The 17,502-nt window shown below is 34.7% G+C and overlaps 1 protein-coding gene across 1 annotated transcript in view; it reads left to right on the top strand.

Moving 5' to 3' along the window:
* The window catches only part of LOC119515629 (basic proline-rich protein-like), a 575,210-nt gene extending 558,484 nt beyond the window's left edge, over nucleotides 1-16,726 (top strand). Inside the window, exons 6-7 of the mRNA XM_037811751.1 lie at nucleotides 15,002-15,051; nucleotides 16,687-16,726. The gene's annotated coding sequence lies outside the window, so the exon portion shown is untranslated. The remainder of the gene's footprint in view (nucleotides 1-15,001; nucleotides 15,052-16,686) is intronic.
* The last annotated feature ends 776 nt before the right edge of the window (nucleotides 16,727-17,502 follow it).

The raw sequence follows: 17,502 nt of genomic DNA, 5'->3' as shown, positions 1-17,502 counted from the left end.
CCTTTTCTGTTTCTATTGAGATGATTATATGGTTTTCTGCAATTGTGAAGTGCTCTGATTAACTTATGAATTATAAATCAACCTTGCATTCCTGTGATAAAAACCCCTTGGTTGTTATCCTTTTAAATATATATCTGGGTTCACTTTGCTAAAACTTTGTTAAGAATTATTATATCTGTGATTACAAGAAACACTGTCCTGTAGTTTTCTTTTCCTGTAATATCTTTGTCAGGTTTTGTTATCATTGTAAAGTTGGCCTCATAAAATGAATTGGGAAGTACTGTCTCTTCTTCAATTTTATGGAAAAATTCATGCAAAAGTTGTATTATTTCTTTCCTAAATATTTAGTAGTATTCACCAATGAAGCCATCTGGTCTTGGAGTATTCTTTGTGGGAAGGTTTTCAATAGCAAATTCAGTTTCTTTGATAAATACAGGACTATTCAGATGATTTACTTTTTCTTGAGTGAGATTTTGTAGTCTGTCTTTCAAGAAACTTTCATTTAATCTAAATTGTTGAGTTTGGTGGCTATAATGTTTTTCATTATATTCCCATATGCTTTTTAAGAACAGTGAAATATATAGCTATGTTATGTCTCTCATTCCTGATATTGGTAATTTGTGTTTTTTTTTTCCTGAACATTGTGGCTAGAATTTATTTTAATGCTCTTCTCAAAGAATAGGTTTAAACAATTGATATCCTCTATTGTTTTCCCAGGTTTTTTGCCCTGCTCTTTATTTCCTTTTTTTTTTTTTTTTTTCCAATTGCTTTGGATTCATTTTGATTTTCCATTTCTAGAATCAAATGGTGGAAGCTGAGATCACTGATTTGAAATCTTTCTTCTTTTTTAATTTAGGCATTTAGGGCTATACATTTCCCTTTAGGTACTGCTTTAGTGACATCCCACAAATTTTGAAATGTGTTTTCATTCAGTTCAAAATACTTTCTAATTTCTCTTTGGATTGTTTTCTTTGATCCTGGGTATTTAGAAATGTGTTACTCAATTTCTAAGTATTTGGAAATTTTCCAGGTACATTTTTTATTGGTTTCTAATTTAATTCCATTGTGATAAGAGAATTCTCTTTGTATGAACTTAATGCTCTTAAATTTATTGAAACTTTACTTGTGGCTCAGAATATGACCCATCCTGGTAAATAGATCATATGTACTTGAGAAGAATGTGTATTATGCTTTGTTAAATGAGATGTTCCTTAAATGTAAATTAGGTCAATTTACTGATAATGTTATTCCAATCTACTAAATCCTTATTGATTTTGAGTCTGCTTGTTCTGTCAATTGTTAGAGAAGTATTGAATTCTCTGGCTATAACTGTGGATTTGTTTATTTCTCTTGGTAGTTCTAACAGTGCTTGCTGCATGCATTTTGAATCTTTCTAATTATTGGCACAACAATTAATGAATTTTTTGTCCTCTTTTTTGAGATGACTCACTTATCATTAAGAAATTACCTTCTTTATCTCAGGTAATATTTTTTGCTTCAAACTCTACTTTGTCTGATATGAATATAGCCACTCCTGCTTTTGATTGGCATTAATGTGGAATCTCTTCTTTCACTCTCTTCTTTTAATTAATTAATTGTTATATTTTAAGATGGGTTTCTTATAGGGAGTACATAGTTAGATCCTGCTTTTTTCATCCGATCTTAAAATATCTGCTTTTCCTTTGGGGTATTTAGAGCATGTACATTTAATGTGAAACCTACCACCCACAGTTCGCTACACCTACAATCTTCCATCACATTTGATACTAACTCCATTTTTCTTTTTCTAAGATAAAAACAAAAATAAGAAAATGAAAACTTACAAAATCTTGGAGTTATACTTGATTCTTCTCTTTCTCTCTCAACCTCTATCTAATCTGTTAGGAAATCCTGTTAGTTCTTCCTTAAAGCTTTGTTCAGAATATAACAAAGAAGTGATCATTGCCTTAAACCGATGTCATTGTTCTGAGCCAGCATCATCTTTTGCCTAGATTAATGCAATAGCTGTGTAACTTTGCTCTCTGCTTCTTCTCTTTTCTCCTTCAGTGTATTCCCAACACAGCAGCTGGAGTCCTGCCTTTGCAACATATACCAGATTGTGTCACTCTTCTCAAAACCCTGCAATAGTTCCCTATTACTCAAATTAAAAGCTAACAGCCTTTCACTATCCTCAAAGGCCCCAAATAATCTGTCTACTCTATCCTGACCATACTGCTATCCTTGTTACTCTTTGAACATGCCAGCTCCACTCTTTCCTTGTGGCCTTTGGACTGACAGTGCCTTCTCCTGGGAAAATCCTTCTTCTGATGTCCACATGGCTAACTTCCTCAGCTTCTTTAATCATTTGCTCATATGTTACTGTTTCAAAGAAGACACTCCTGATAACTATATTAAAAACTTCAAGTTCCCAACCCAGAATACTTGATTCTCTTTACTCTACAAGTTATTCTTCATTGTGGTTATCATATTGCAGCATATTACTTTTCTTTGTAATTAATTTATTTATATTGTCTCCCTCACTTCACTAGAATTTAAGCTCCACAAAGACAGGAAACTGGTGTTTTGTTCATGGATATATTCAAAACACCTAAAAGAGTGCCTAGTCCATACTAAGCACCTGAAAATGATTTGTTGGAGTAAATAAGTAAAAATGTTTTCATATTTTGATGTAACCATTTTTATGTGGGAAAATTAGAATAATCAAATCAAAGGAGCTGACACAAAACTCACTCACTGTCACCATTACCTCCTTAAATTAACTGTGCCTGAATGCTAGTTGTGTCATCTGTGGAGTTTAGCACAATGCCTTGCCTGTGGTCAGAGCACAATAAATACCTGTGGAATGAATGAGTGAGTGAATCCGAGGACACTCTGTTTATGGAGAAGCAGACTCTGACACAAGTGAGAGATTAGCCCCAGGCCATACAGCAAGGTTCCAACAGACCAAGATTAGAAGCTACCTGTTCTGATGAAGTCTTGGTAGATTGCTTTTAAAAGTTTCCACTGCTACTTGAATTATTTCTGCATTACCTTAAAATTGCAGCTCTTTTCAAGGGGGCAGAAAAAAATCACTCATCTACTTCAAAGCGACTGTAGCTGAGAAATCAAAGGATAGTGTTGAGATACTGAAAACTGTGTATGATTGCATTTGATATTGGCTTCGGGAAATCAGAAGCAAGAGGCAGCTCTTCTGAGTTAAAGTATCCATTTAAACTACAGTACCAACTCTTGGTAGTTGTATGTATGTGTGTCAGTTTTTGCTGATTTAATCTTGATTTTTTTAATGTTTGAAGGGTTGGAAGAAGGCGAGAGAATGGCTGGCCTAAACACAGAGGGAGCTCATTCTGATTGCAGCACTTGTTACCTGAATCCTTCAGGAGGATTTTCTCAGAAAGATACCATTGAAAATTGACCTAATTTATAAGAGAAAAATTTCTAAAATATCATTAGAAGAGTGCAGTAGGTTTACTGGTTTGCTGATAAACATGTGTGTATCTAATTATAATAATATATACATAAATTCAAAGAAGCTTTAGCAATTTAGCCTAATTCTTAATTTTAAAACACATACTTTCCAAATTTATAGGACCCAAACTGTCAACAGAAATATGTTTCCCTTCTCTTAAGATTCACAGTAAAACTAGATGAATTAAAAATCTTGAATGTGAATTTTTTTACCATCAAACAATGGAAATTTCAGCAAGGTTTCAGAAAACCCTTAGTTGTAACACATGAAATATCGGTAAGTCAAATTACATTTTTTTGGTTGTTGTTTTTCTTTTATGTCATTAAATTACATTTTAATAGTATTCAATTTGAAACGGAAGCCTCTAACTTATTATCATGCTTAATACAATGATATAAACTCCTTGAATGTATAGGTCATTGTTTATTCACTCAACAAACACTTTGTGGGTGCTTGATATTGCCATGTCAGTGTATGGAGATACAAAAAGAAATAAATCTCAAATTCTGCTCTCAAGGCACAATAGCTGGTGAGATAAGCAAGCAGGTAGATAAATAAGTCCAAGACAGTATGATGGCATGATAGTAGAGGTAAATTAAGGTATGGTGACAGCATAAAGAAGATTCCAAAGAGTAAATAATTCTTGGGCCACATAGCATCAACTAGACCACTGTGTACATGTTTGCTGAATTGGATATACTCAATTTTCTTCTGGATGATTATCTTAAGTACTTTGATGTTAACATTGTGTCTAAATGTTTGCAGTCAAATCGTGCCCAGTGCATGTATGATGCATATCTGTGGTCCTTAAAGAACACCCAGGAAGAGATTTTAGAAGAGTAAGAAGGAGTTGGGGGAGGAGCCCCACCTGCCATGCAGTTCCCCATGTGGAATTGTTTAGCTCAGGGGGCAGAGAACAGGATTTAAGGCATGGACTTTGAAGCCTAACTCCCTGTGATCAAGTTTCAGCGCTAATATTTACAGACTTTGAGCCTTAGACAAATGTATCAATACAGTTTTGCATCCTTTCCTTTATTTGAAAATTCTGGAGAAAAATAGCTCCTATCTTTATAGGGTTGTGATGAGAATGAAATGAATTTGTTTGTATAAAACATTAGAGTGGTTTCTGACATTTTAGTGCTCAATAAGTAATAACTGAAATTATCATTAAAACAAAAACAAGTAACAAGGTTTTCAACTCATTTTTCATGGAAATTTTATATTAAAAAGCAAATGAACAACTAAATGTCATACATCCTGCCTACAGCTCTTCTTCACTTTCTAGACTCATCATTGTTAGAATGGCATTGGGCTCACTGGAAGGGGTGGGGATCTTTGGAGCACGTAGGGTGTAGGGGATGATTGGGTTGCACTATTACCATACATTTCTCATGACAGCAAACCATTGGATAAAGATTCCAGAAATAGCAGGCCAAAGTCGTGCTGGAATACACAGGTCACTGGACATATTTCTAACTATTCCTGGATTAGAGTGACTGTGCAAGGCTCTGTCTCATCCCCTGAACTGAATTTGGATTAGTACTTTAATGAAAAGTCCAAGGCATAAGGGATAGACTTCTTATGACTTGGAAGAAGAGAAAAAATAATTATAAACTGGAGTTTTACATCTTTATAGAGCAAGTATGAGTAATCTTTATTTAGTGGATTTTAGCTGTGCATCTCTTTTTGATTCTAAGTCTGTGAGAAAAAAACAAAACAAAACAAAAGGGGTGGAGGGCTGAAATTGGAGAAACTCAAGTGAGGTGACCCAGTACAAGGAAAATATTATATGCTTTAGAGTCCTATAGGGATTGAATCTATCACTTACTAGCAACACATTTCACTTCCATCATATTCTGTATCCTCATCTGTAAAATAAGCAAAGTATTTCCTACTTTCAAGGTCATTATGAGAAATAAATGTGCCAAATTATGTAATGAAGGATAAGATTATCTTCTGTTGAATATCAGATCTTTTTCTGGATCTGGGAATCAAGTAACTGTCCCCTAATTTGCTACGCTGGCATCTGGGGGTATGGAAGAGAGTTTGATTACTGCTGCCTCTCTCTATCCTTGGGCATGCTTTCTGTAGATCCATGTCTGTCAGGCTAGTTGTCTCTCTAGTTTCTGCTGAACAGATAATAAAATTCTCCTTTTCTTGCCTAATGGTTCATTCCATAAAATATTAGGTAGAAGAGAGAAGAGTGGTTTCAGCATTACATTCTCTAATATGAAATCCCCCAACACAGTTTAACTTCTCTCTTTCTACATGTAGTTTTTTTCCAAGGTAAACATCAAATCATTGAATTAGATTTTCAATTGAGAAGAGGTAAAAATAAAAAAGAAACAAACTGGTGCAAATAGACAAGGGGAGAGGAACTTGATTATCTCTGAATTGCAGCCTCTGCTTACGCTGACAAATGGTAGCTGCTGAGGCACTGTGTGTTTTCCAGAGCCTTGGAGGCCTGCCAGCCATTATCCACCTTAATATTTAATAGGCATTTGTACAGAAACACCACTTAAGTATGAGGGATGTTGATTGCTCATAACATTTTAATTTTTCCTTTTTAATTTAGCAGGCTGCTAGTTGTAAAATAAAGAATGTTGTTTTGCTATTTGAAATTTTAATGCTCAGCTCTTCAATTTCTTTACAAGGTAATTTTTCTGTGAAAAGTTAGTAATAAATACTTTGTATTTGCATCATGCCTCACTCCAAAGAAATCAAAGTCCTGGTCAGAAGCTGACTGACACTGGAAAGAATTCCAGGCTCTTCTATACTTTATTCAGTTCTCCTGGAAATGCTGCTCCAGCAGTGCATCTGTGCTAGAGAGTCTTTCTCTTTTTTTTATTACAGAAGTTGTGGGTTTGTAGAACAATCATGCATAAAATACAAATTTCTTATACACCACCCTATTATTAACACTTGGTATTAGCATGGGACATTTGTTACAATTGATGAAAGCACATTTTTATAATTGTATGATTAACTATAGCCGTATTTTAACTTAGGGTTCAAAGTTTGTATACTGTAGTTCCATGGATTTTTTTAAAAAAATTTATTGTTACCATATATACAATCTAACATTTCCCCTTTTAATCACATTCAGACATAGATTTCAGTGCTGATGATTATGTTCAGTGTTGTGCTACCATCACAACCATCCATTAACAAAACATTTCAATCATTCCAGACAGGAACTCTGTACATTTTAAGCCTAACGTCCCATTACCTATCCCCAGCCCATCCGCTGGGGCAACCTATATTCTAGATTCTGACTCTGTTTGCTTATTCTATTTATTTCAAATCAGTGAGGTCATTGTTTTGGTTTGCTAAGCTGCTGGAATGCAATATACCATAAATGGGTTGGCTTTTTCAATGTTTTTTTTTTTTTTAGATTACAGTTTTACAGTTCTAAGGCCATGAAAATATCCAAATTAAGGCATCGAGAGAAAGATACCTTCTGTGAGGCAAGGCCGCTGGCATCCGGGGTTCCTCTGTCACGTGCAGAGGCACATGGTGACATCTGCTGGTCCTTCTCTCTTGGGCCCTGGTTTCAAAATGGCTTTCTCAGTTTCTGTGGGTCCTTCTTGCTTTTCCCAGGGTGCTTTCTTTCTAAGCTCTCTCTTTCTGTGAGCTCTCTTAAAGGGTTCCACTAAAGGATTAAGACCCACCCTGAATGGGCTGGGTTACATCTCCATGGAAACAACCTAATCCAAAGGTCCCACCCATCAATAGGTCTGCACCCACAAGAATGGAACAAAAGAACATGGCATTTTCTGGGGTACATAACAGTTCCAAACCAGCACAATCATACAATATTTACCCTTTTGTATCTGGCTTATTTCACTCAACATGATGTCAAGGTTCATCTATGTTTTCTCATATATTAGGACATCATTATTTTGATTGCTGAATAATATTCCATTATATGTAAATAACACATTTTGTTTAGCCATTCATTTTTTTTTTTTTTTTTTTGATGGAAACTTGGGTTACTTCCATCTTTTGGCAATTATGAATGCTGCTATGAATATCAGGGTGCAAATATCTTTCAAGTCCTTAATTTGAATTCTTTTGGTTGTATAGCTGGTGGTGGAATTACTGAGTATTATGGTAGTTCTATACTTAGCCTTCTGAGGAACCACCAAACTGTCTTCCACAATGGCTGCACTGTTTCATATTGTCATCAGTAATAAATAAGAGTTAGTATTTATCTACATTTTCTCCAGCATTTGTTATTTTCAGTTTTTTTTTTTAATAGCAGCCATTCTAATGGGTATGAAATGATTTCTCATTGTCATTTTAATTTGCATTTCCCTGATGGCTAATGATGTTGAACATCTTTTCATGTGTTTTCTGGCCATTTGATTTTCTTCTTTGAAGGCATGTCTGTTCAAGACTTTTGCCCATTTTTTTAAATTAAGTTTGTCTTTTTGTCATTGAATTATAGGATTTCTTTATAAATTCTGGATATTAAACATTTATTGGATAAGTGGTTTCCAAATATTTTTTTCCCATTGTGCAGGTTGTCATTTTACTTCCATGATAAATTTCTCTGAAGCATAAAAGTTTTAAATTTTGATGAGGTCCCATTTATCTATTTTTCCTTTTGTGGCTTGTGCTTTGGGTATAAAGTCTAAGAAACCATTGCCTAACATAAGTCCTGAAGATGCTTCCCAATGTTTTCTTCTAGAAATTTGATATTTCTGGCTCTTCTATTTAGGTCTTTGATGGATTTTGAGTTGATTTTTGTTGTGAGGTAGAGATCATCCTTCTTTTATTTTTGCAAATGAAAATCCCACTTTCTCAACACCATTTGTTGAAGAGACTATTCTTCCTCAATTGAGTGGTCTTTGCTACCTTGTCAAAGTTCAGTTGGCCATAAATGTCAATTTATGGGTTAATTTCTGAGTTCTCAAATTGATTCCATTGGTCTGTATTTCTGCTGTCCTTGTGCCAATGCCATGCTGTTTTGATTACTGTGGCTTTGTAATAAGTTTTAAGATCAGGATGTGTGAGTCCTCCCACTTCATTCTTCTTTTTTAATATGGCTTTAGCAATTCAGGTTCCGTTACTTTTCCATATAAATTTGATGATTGGCTTTTCTATTTCTGAAAAGAAGTCTGTTGGAGTTTTAACTGGGATTGCGATGATTCTATTAACCACTTTGTTTAGGAATGACATCTTAATGATATTTAATCTTCCATTCCATGAACACAGAATGCCTTTCCACTTATTTAGGTTTTCTTTGATTTCTTTCTTTTATCAATGTTTTGCATTTGTCTGTGTACAAGTCCTTGTCATCCTTGGTTAGATTTATTCCTAGATATTTGATTCTTTTAGTTGCTATTATGAATGGAATTTTTAAAAATTTCCCCTTCTGAATGCTTATTGTGTATTTATATAAACACTACTGATTTTTGGGTGTTGATCTTGTACCCTGCCACTTTGCTGAATTCATTTATTAGCTCTAGAAGCTTTGTTGTGGATTTCTCAGGATTTTCTGTATATAGGGTCATGTCATCTGCAAATAGGGAAAATTTTACTTCTTCCTTTCCAATCTGGATGCTTTTTATTTCTTTTTCTTACCTAATTTCTTTGGCAAGATCTTCCAGTACAATGTGGACATCCTTCCCTTGTTTCTGAACTTAGAGGGAAAGTTTTCAGTCTTTCACTATTAAGTAGGATGTTAGCTGTGGGCTTTCCATGTATGCCACTTTTCATGTTTAGGAAGTTTCCTTCTATTCCTAGAGTTCTAAGTATTTTTATCAAGAAGGATTCTGGATTTTGTCAAATGCCTTTTCTGAGTCAATTGAAATGCTCATGTGTTGTTTTTTTTTTTCCCCTTCATTGCTTTACTATGGTATATTACATTAGTTGATTTTTTATGTTGAACCAACCTTGCCCACCAAGGATAAATTCAACTTAATCCTGGTGTATAATTCTTCTATTATTTTGGTGGATTCAGTTTGCTGGTATTTTTGGTGAGAATTTTTATGTTTATATTCATAAGAGATACTGGTTTGTAGTTTTCTTTTCTTGTGGTATCTTTATCTGGCTTTTGCATGAGGGTGATGATGACCTCTTAGAAAGAATTATGGTGTGTTCCCTACTCTTCAATATTTTGAGCAGAATTGGAGTATGTCTTCTTAAAATGCTTGGTAAAATATCCCTGTAAAGCCATCTGGTCCTGGGTTTTTCTTTATTGGGACACTTTTGATTACTGATTCATTCACTTTACTAGTACTTGGTTTGTTGGGTCTTCTATTTCTTCACGGTCTCTCTTTTATGTATCGTCAGCTTCTTGCAGTTCTGCTAAGGTATTTATATTTTGTGGCAAACACCTCAAATCCTGAAGGTGTACTGCCTTTCTGGTTCCAGAACAGTTATTGAATGATTTTTTTTTCATATTTTCATTAAAATTTCATTTAAAAAGCATTTTTAGTTTGGGGATAGTTATACAAAATACTGGTACAAAAACATTAAATTAAACAACGTTTAACCATAACTTCTTAGGATTGCAGCAGAATGAGAATAACTGATGGTAAACAGTTGATATAATGCATTTTAGCAGTGAATTCTTATATAATGTGGGGCATTTTCTGATTACTTATAGCACTGTCTATATTATATTATTCTGTGTTGCTATGCAACATGCTGCATCCCTTATGCTTTAATGTCTTTCCTCTTTCACTGCTGTGTTTCTTGTAGTTTTTCTAATGTTTATTCAAAAGTTATATCCTCTGTGAAGCTTCTCCACACTGCCCTGTTCCCTACAAGACTTAGTCTAATGTTTTCTCAAGTCTACTAGTGCTTATCCATGGTACTATAATTATTTCCATGCATGTTTCACTCTCTCACCATGTTATAAACTCTTTGAGGAGAGATTATATGTCTTACTGTTTTCTGAATCTTCATTATCTGAACAGTAAGAGTCCTGAACTCAGAAATATTTGTAAAATTGATGCTTCCTATAAATTACCAAATAATACTACAAAATTTAAAATTGCAACAGAAGTTTTGCTTTCTTCAAATCAGTATCATTTCAGGAGGCATTCTAGTGTTGTTGTATTTCTTTTAAAGTTAAATTATTTTCTGTTTTTAGTTTTAATGAGATTTGAGAATGGAATGGGATGAAGGGAATAATCAGTACTCTTGACATTGAAAAATTAGATAAACAATTGTGGAATAATACTAACTTTCTAAAGTGAATGTGCTTTGTTAAAGTGAAAATTTTTAGGAGTTTAAACAGAAAGGAAAATGATCATTTATGAAAGGCAGCAAGGTATTTCAATATCTGGAAACATCATGAGATATGTTAAATTAATACTTTGCAATATCACCTCTGATGGACAGTAATCACTTCTTTGCTCTTGTGTGTTAAATTCAATTCTTAATTCAACTCTCGTTTTGTTTGCTTGAGTTTTTATAGCACACAGTCCTATCTTAAAGAGAATGTGGGTGTAACTTTCCTGTTCCTACTCATTCTATAGAACCTTGAGGCAATTTCAACAAAATAGTTCTCAGATTGCTATAGGCCACAGAGCAAATAAGTTGTAATGAAGGGAAAAGAGTTCAGGACTCTTACTTCATTGGGATTCCAGTCTACTCTGTTGGAGATTAAAACGGTCTATCCTTAGACCACATTTTTCATATTGGATAATACGAGATTATAGAGCTTCTAAGGCAGTGTGACCTTTCATAAAGAAATAAGCATTTTTATAAATAACAGCTCTTAATACACATATCTAGAATCAAGAGCCTTAAAAATGTTCTTCCCCCAATGATTCCACTCCTGAGACTATCTCCTTGGGAAATAAAGATGTGAAAGATTTATGTTAAAAACTACAGTTCATTATTAATCTTACTAATAAATTGAAAAATATTAAATGGCCAACAATGTAGACTCTGCAAATTCATCAATCTAGTCTATATGATGAAATATAAAATAAAAATTCAGGGGTTGCAAGATTTTTATGAAGACATTGGAGAATGACCATAATATAAACATTATGTGAACAAAGACAGGAACAAACTGGTTTGTAAAGCATGATACTGATTTTCTAGCCAAAAGTATATACACACACACATGCAATCACACACACACATACCTATGCAGATTTAAAATAAAATGTGGAAAAAGTGAAGAATTAAGAACAATTGTATGTTTTCTATTTTCTCAATTTCCTTTAATGAGCATATATGACTGCTAAAAGACAACAATGAAATTTTAAAAGGTACCACTTTATAGGCTAAGCATGTCCTCCTGAGATTTTACTGTAGGAAGTTACTTTTCAGGGTAGATTCAGTACAGCCTTGTTGCAGATGAATACCTTTCTTCTTGATATCCTAGAAAATGCAAAAGATCTCATTCGATCGTCAGAGCAACTTGGGTGGAAAGAGGTTTTTAAATAACATTCATGCCTGGGACTCTTTTCAGTTCTATTTAATGCATGAATACATCTAGGAAGGTGGGTGTAGAATCCAGTGTATATTTTTACAAAGCTTTCTCCATGAAATCAGATACATATCCCTGATTATACTCTGTTACTTTGGTTTGAAATAAAGAGACCAAATCTTGAATCTAGCTTAAAAAGAAGTGAGGATGGGTAAGTAGGAAACATTTAACTTCTGGTGAAAAAGATAAACAAGGTGTTCAGAGCTCTCTGAAGAGGGAAATAATCCTTGAAAGTGTTTTAATGGTAGTAATTCTGCTAGTTGAAATATAGAGTAGTATTTAGTGTTTTATAACTTTGTTAAAGTCCTGAACTGAAAATAAGGAGAAGGGGATGAACAGATATGGTTTTCACTATGAGATGAGAAAGATATTTGAATCATTTTTTTTACAAGAACATGCATACCTAAATTGACAATGTCTAAGTTAATTACCATTTCTATTCGTCTCCAGAACAACAAGCACAGCTTTGAAAGCTTTAATTCTTATTGCCCTATCTCATTTTACATAGCATTACTTCCATTATTTTATTTTTATGTAGTTTTATGCCCCACATTTTTTTACAGTCAATGTTTGCTTATGTTGACCCAAAAGTCTAGCAATTTATTTCCTTGCCATTGTGAAAAAATAATACAAACCCCATACAGAGAACTCCAATATATGCCTGCTACCCAACATACCAAGATTCACCAACTTTGCCACTTATGCAATATTATTCTATCTATTATGTATATCTGTCGTATCGTCTATTATCTACCTATCTATCTTGTCTATTTCTCGCTTTCTATTTTCTGAGCATTTGAGAGCAGTTTGTATATATCGTAATCCTTGAACTCATAGTACTTCTGTGTACATTTCCTTCAAACACGAATTTGTGGAATTACCTTGAGTACAGTTAACAAGTTCAAGAAATTTAACATGCTAAAAATCTTACATTCTACATTCCAAATTTTAATGATGTTCCAGTAATGTCCTTTTGAGTATTCTCTCCTCCATTCTTAGAGCTTATCCAGTATCATGTTTTGCATTTAATTATCTTCTTTCTTTCTTTTTTCCTCCCTTCCTTCCTCCCTTCCTTCCTTCCTCCCTCCCTCCCTCCCTTCCTTCCTTCCTTCCCTTCTTTCCTTCTTCCTTATTGTGGAAACATACATACAACATAAATTTTCCCATTCCAACTCCTCCTGAGCATTCCATTCAATGGGATTATTCACATTCACAATGTTGCAGTACCCTCACCACCATGCATTACTAGAACTTTCCCTTCACCACAAACAGAAACCCTACACTTATTTTACATTAACTCCCCATTGCCCCTAACCTCTTACCCCTTGTAAACTGTGCTCTACTTTCTGTATTTTTGAGTTTGCATATTCCCTGGTATTTTCTTTGTAGTTATAATGGGGCTTAAATTAACATCCTAAATCTACAACAATCTCATTTGCTTTGATACCAACTTAATCCCAATAAAAGAATGGAAAAAAAAAAAAAACAAACGCCTTTTCCAGTCTTTGCAGATTGACCTGTACCAATGCTCTCCTTCGGAGGTTATCCATATGATGAGTTTACAGAATAGCTTCAGACCAAAGTATAGGGGCTTCCTTGGTCCATTCTGTGCATGTGTATTTTTTTGGGCATGCATGTCTTGGTGTTCATATAGTTCTGAATGCCCCCTTTTCCATAGAAAATAGTTTCTTTAAGGTCCCAGGTACTGCATTATATATCCTATAGCTTCAGGAAGTCACCTGACCACTCTCCCGAAGCATTCTGTAGGAGAGCACCGTGAATTGCCTTTTGCACACAGGTCAAGTTTTGGGATAGCAAGTCCCTCAGCTACCACCGGACAAGATTGGGCCAGGCATATAGGCTCCCAGTATGTGCACAAAGGTTACTCTGCTCCCTCTGGAACTGGGACCAGGGATCCATACTGGGAGCATGGGCTAGGCCTGTGAGAGGTGGGAGAGAGGCCAGCTAAGGGCACCATGAGTTATTACTTCTTTTAAGTTGCCTTTTCGTTTATTTGGTGTTTGCCTGGTTACCACAGTCCTTTAGTTTCTGTAGCTTTGAAACAGATGTTTCTGCCAGTTCTTGTTGGTTGCTCAAAACTTCTGGGGGGGATGGGGCCTTGAAGCTTCTCACTCCACCATCTTTATTGGGGTGAGCCTCACCATTGTTTTTTTCAACTCATTCCTTCTTTCTTCGTGCAATTTCAGTGAGAATCTGAGTGGTAAATGCTATCAGGCTTTGAATGCTTTAAAATGTCCTTACTTTGCCCTTATTATTGAATACATAAAATAATATATGAACAAACTTCATTCAGTAATCTATACAAATGATAATTTACCATGACAAATGTGGTTTATTTCAAGGATCAGTAAGAATCAAAGGCCTTTTAAATGTCTCATTTCAGTTTACAAAAGCAAAGCTATTATATTGAGAATTAGTTGTATCATAAGAAGAATGTGAAAACTTTTTTCTTAAACCCATTAAAAAAAACATTTAAAGTAGCATCAACAATGTTCCAAACACATAACAAATTTAAGTTTCCCATTTAAATTTATTCAGGTCTATTAAATCAATTTTTGTTATACTGCATCTTGGGTCAGCAGTTTGTTTTTGGACTGGATAAAAGTTCTCATGACTCTGACTCCATCCACCATTACAGTTGGAAAGTACTCAAAGTGTTGTCAGCTTGTAAATCAGCACTCAAGAGTCTACTTTTGAAGTATTGATAGTTGAAAGTACCTAGTACAGACTTTTTCATGAGGCTCCAAAATGTCCTTCCACAAATTCTGGCCTTTAGCTTACAGCAGTGCCATCAGGCAATCATTAAAGTTGAAATGGCCTGAAGATAAAAAGTGACTAAATAGTTATAGCACAAATAGTATCATAATGGTGACATGTAAAATTCTGTATTAATGTTTTATACATCAATTTGAGAAAATTGCACTTAATCATATTCTACTTCTGTTCCATGAACATGGTGTATTTCCCTATGTGTTTAGTTCTTTAAAATATCTTCAGCAGCATTTTGTAGTTTTAATGGAAAGTCCTGATATGTGTGTTACTATATTTATTTTTAGGTATTAAATGTTTTTGTTGCTGACTCCTATTTCTCAGAGAAAAATGGAAGGTATGTAATTGAGAACTTTATGTAAGTATTTTAGCAGCAATAAAGTGTATGAATAATAATAAAACAGCTTCCTATAGTCACTCATATACATTTATACCTTATTTAAGTGCCAACAAGGAACACATTTATTAAGTGTTAATATAATATAATATAATATATATAATAATAAGAAGCAAAAGTATATAAACTTAAAATTGTGCTCAGTAATCATTCTTCCAGTATTCAGTCTTCTAAGAAATCATCTAGGTAGCTAATAAATTTTCCATTGATTAACTCATTGTAATACTAGTGTAAATTGTTATGCTACCAAGTAATCCTGAAAATTTTGGTTAAGCTGACACACTAGAAAATATAGTTACTGCTGGTAACAAAAAATTGTAAAAATTATGATTTTTCTTAATCTTTAAAAATTTTATTTAAGAAGTAGTTTCAAGAAAAAACATGTTTTTTCATAATCTTAAGTATGAATTTGTCTGAGTCCTCTGAGAAATAAATGCTAAAATGGGATTGGGCATAGAAGAGATTTTTTTCTGTAAGGGAAAATAAAAAGGAAGCTAGAGGAGGCTAGAAAAGCCACCTGATGGTGATACTGGTATGACCACTGTAAAAGAGAAAGAGAAGGATAAGGGAAGAAGAAGGAAGAAAGAAAGGTTTTAAACTGTAATGCAGTTCTCTGTTTTGGCAAGGCCAACAGAAAGTCTTCAAGCCAAAGTAGCTTGCCACAGGAGTCCCAGTTCTCCCAGGAATGGGCCTGCCTTAGTGTCCTTACTGCTTTGAGTCATTGGTTGGTAGCACTTTGGAGGAAGCATGCCCTTTGTCAGGATGAATGATGTATTCAGAGCATATTACAATGCTGGATCTCTCAGCCAATTACAGCCACTATAGTAGGAGATTTGAGGGGTGCCTTTTCATGACTGCCACAATCTGTCCCTCATATCACACAATTTACTTCTCCATCTAAGTTTGGAGAGCAGATTCTTCATGATTCCTATGGGTCTATCTTCCTGAGGGGAAATTTAGAAGAAGGAGATTAGTGAAATAAACTATGGTCCCAGTTGCTGCAGTTGATATTGGGCTAAAACTAGTATGCAAACTTTTCTTTTTCTACTCTCCATTCCAAATTCCCCTGTCTCAGCTATCACCTTGTTAGATCTTTGTAACTTACTTGGTGATGTGATTCAAGAGGAGTCTGAAGCTTTAATAATCACATCCTTTTCAGGCCAGGGTTGCTGCACGTGCCCATTTACAGCTAAAATAGAGCTACAGTACCAGGCTGCATCCAAGTGGATTACTTGGGTTCCACACATACTCCTGCCTGTCTACATTCTGTAAAAGCATCTTTACTCTTCTTGTTGATTATGGCCAACTACCAAAGACAGAATCGTGACTCATCATCTTGCCTATGAGTTTCTGACACAAGGACGCCAAGGTGCCTGGGGGCAGCTGTAACTTAGAGTGCAGTGGGACTCTTGCTTGGTCCTCTGCTAAAAGTGTGCGCCCTTTTACTTTGTCAATTGATTCATCAGTTTAATTAAATAGATGTCATGGATAGATGGGATATTAAAAAGAGGAATGGAAAATCTAAAAAATGATAAAAGTAGAAATTCTAGAATTAAAAATGCAATATTGTTTCAGTTTGCTAAAGCTGTTGAAATGCAATATATAAGAAATGGACTGGCTTTTACAATGGAGATTTATTAACTTGCAAGTTTACAATTCTGAGGCTGTGAAAATGTCCAAATCAAGTCATCATCAGATGATATCTGCACTCCTCCATCATATGGTGAGACACGTGGCTGGGGTCTGCTGGTCCTTCTTTCCTGGGTTCCCTTGCTTTCAGCTTCTGACTGCTCTGTCTGTGGCATTCTTTCTGAGCTTCTGTGTGAGTCCTTTTCTCCCAGTTTCTGTGCCTTTTTATTCTCTGAGCTTCCTTTAGTACTTTATCTGTGTTTCATCTCTTATAACAGTCTCCAGTAAGAGGATTAAGACCCACCTGGAGCATGCATCAACTGATATAACCTAATCAAAAGATCCCACCTACAATAGTTCTGCACCCACAGGAATAGATTAGCTTTAAGTACATACTCTTTTCTGGGGCACACATAGCTTCAAACCATCACAAATATCAAATTAAAAAAAAATCTGCTTAAGCACAGATTATAGACACTTGAACCAAAGGACTGGTGAACCTGAAGACAGGTCAGTAGAAATTAGTGTTTCCAAAGCAGAGCAATTTTTTAAAAAAGGAATTGTGTGAGTAATTTCTAGGATTATACCAACTAGCATTCATATTATTGGAGTCTAAGATAAAGAGAAGACGGAGAATGGGGCTGAAAAAATATTTGAAGAAATAATCTCCGAAATTTTTCCAAATTTGATCAAAAACGTACATCCACAGATTGATAAGTGCTAGAAAGTATGAGTGAAAGTATAACTAATAAAAGAATAGAA

This window comes from Choloepus didactylus, chromosome 1 (genome assembly GCF_015220235.1).
Source record: "Choloepus didactylus isolate mChoDid1 chromosome 1, mChoDid1.pri, whole genome shotgun sequence".
Taxonomy (NCBI): domain Eukaryota; kingdom Metazoa; phylum Chordata; class Mammalia; order Pilosa; family Megalonychidae; genus Choloepus; species Choloepus didactylus.
Note: the sequence above shows the minus strand (reverse complement) of the source record. Positions and strands in the feature narration are given on the sequence as shown.